Below are 2,465 nucleotides of genomic sequence, written 5' to 3'. Positions count from 1 at the left end.
ACCTTCAAACTCGTCGTCCCAAAGACCACAAACTTCATTGAGTTGATCATTGAAAATCTCTTGCTTAGATGGAGACAACTCTCCCAATTTCTTCTCTTGGCCAATGAGGCCATTCTCTTCTTCCTTGGTTGATTTTGATGAGCTCTTTGAATGGAGCATCTTCAATTTTCTTCCTCCATTGGAGTTCCGATTTCTTCCTTTCATCTTTTCGGCTATAATGATCAATCATGAAACACGGCTCATGCAAACGAGGAGCTCTCATAGTCTTGTCAAGATTAAAAGTTATGCTTTCATATCCCACTTCTAGAGTGAGCTCTCCATGTTTCACATCAATCACCGCACCGGCGGTGTGTAGGAAAGGTCTTCCTAGGATGATTGGAATGTTGGAATCTTCCTCCATATCAACAATGACAAAGTCCACCGGGATGAAAAACTTCCCAATTGGCACGGGGACATCTTCCCATATCCCTAACGGTGTCTTCGTCGATCTATCGGCCATTTGGAGTGTGATGTTGGTGCATTTAAGCTCTCCCATCCCCAACCTTTTACTTACCGAGTAAGGCATGACACTCACACTAGCCCCTAGATTACATAAGGCTTTGTTGATCGTTGTGTCGCCAATGGTACACGGTATTGAGAAGCTTCCCGGATCCTTTAACTTTGGAGGTGAACTCCCTTGAAGTATTGCACTACTCACCTTAGTGAAGGCGATAGTCTCAAGTTTCCGGATCGACTTCTTCTTTGTGAGGATATCTTTCATGTACTTTGCATAGGCCGGAACGTGATTGATTAATTCCGTGAAAGGAATTGAGACTTCTAAATTCTTCACAATTTCCATGAACTTTCCAAGTTGATCATCAAATTTGGGCTTGGCTTGACGACTTGGAAAAGGAAGTCTAATCACAATGGGCTCCTTCTCTTTGGCCTTGTCTTCACTTTTCTTTTAACTTTCTTCTTTTGTTGATTCTCCATCTTTGGAGTTTTGCACAATTTCTTCCTTTTCACTAGCTTCCACAACTTCATCCTCAACTTGCTTCTTCGGTGCTTCATAACTTGTACCACTTCTCAAGTGAATGGCACTAACCGTTTCATGTCTAGGGGGATTACTTTGAGGTGGTAATTTCCCCTTTTGTCTTTGTGAGCTTGAAGATGCTAGTTGAGTCAATTGTGTTTCCAACATCTTGGTGTGAGCTAGAATGTTGTTGATGGTGGTTTCTTTTGCTTGGCTATCTTTTTGCATTTGGGTGAAAAATTCTTGTTGATTCTTTTGCATTTGGAGGACCGCTTTTTGGACATCAAAACCTTGGTCACTTTGGTGATTGTATGGATTTTGATTTTGGTAACCTTGGTTTTGATTGTAAAAGGGTCTTTGATTTTGGTTTCTCATGGGTGGTGGAGTGTATGTTGTTTGAGGGTTTTGAACATTTTGGCTTTTGTATGAGAGATTTTGATGGAACTTGGTGTTCTCATTGTAAAAATTGGAATAAGGGTTACCACTCTTGTAAGCTTGGAAAGCATTAACTTGTTCGGTTGTTCCCCTACACTCACTTGGGTCATGACCCAAAGTTCCACAATTCTCACATATCCCACATGGGATTGATGAGGATGCCGTCATGGCATTGACATGATGCTTCGATGATTTTGAGTTTTTCTCAAGTCTAGCCATAGCTTGTTCAAACTTCAAGTTGATTGTGTCAATGTGAGCACTAAGTTGAGCACCCTATTGAGTAACGGAGTCCACTTCATGCTTTCCTCCTCTAGTAGCCTTGCGAGGTCTACTATATTGTGAGTTATGGACCGCCATTTCCTCAATCTTGTTCCATGTTTGATTGTCATCAACTTCGGTGAACATTCCATTGGATCCCATATTGAGAATGTTCCTAGAATCTTCATATAAACCATTCCAAAATTGTTGCACCAAAAACCATTCGCTAAGTCCATGGTGAGGACATGAGCGACAAATTCCCTTGAACCGCTCCCAAGCTTCATACAAAGACTCTTCATCCCTTTGCTTAAAACCCGTAATTTGAGCTCTTAGCATGTTGGTCTTTTCCGGTGGGTAGAATTTTTTGTAGAAAGCTAGAGCCAACTTCTTCCAAGAATCTATTCCAAGGGTGGCCTTATCAAGGCCCTTCAACCATTGCTTTGCGGTGCCGATTAAGGAAAAAGGAAATAAGACCCATCTAATTTGGTCTTGAGTCACGCCCGTTTGAGAGATAGCATCACAATAATCGCAAAAGGTTTCCATATGAGAATGAGGATCCTCACTCGGCATCCCCCCAAATTGGCTCCTCTCAACTAGTTGGATGAAGGCGGACTTGGCAATAAAATTTCCGGTGAGATGTTGCGGTGTAGGAGTACCATTTGGTAGATTCTCCTCGGTGGGTATGGAGTGTGACGAGAATTTTGGCATTGTAGGTGGATTTTGTGGGGTATTGTGTAATGGGTTTTCTTCTCCTTCTATT

The 2,465-nt window shown here is 42.0% G+C and overlaps 1 non-coding gene across 1 annotated transcript; it reads left to right on the top strand.

Annotated features, from left to right (window-relative positions):
- The first annotated feature begins 1,934 nt into the window (after positions 1-1,934).
- LOC141593600 (small nucleolar RNA R71) lies at positions 1,935-2,041 on the top strand. The gene has a single exon (XR_012521674.1). It is a non-coding gene; the product is annotated as a small nucleolar RNA R71 (small nucleolar RNA).
- Positions 2,042-2,465: the final 424 nt, after the last annotated feature.

Source organism: Silene latifolia, chromosome 7, assembly GCF_048544455.1.
Source record: "Silene latifolia isolate original U9 population chromosome 7, ASM4854445v1, whole genome shotgun sequence".
Taxonomy (NCBI): Eukaryota; Viridiplantae; Streptophyta; class Magnoliopsida; order Caryophyllales; family Caryophyllaceae; genus Silene; species Silene latifolia.
Note: the sequence above shows the minus strand (reverse complement) of the source record. Positions and strands in the feature narration are given on the sequence as shown.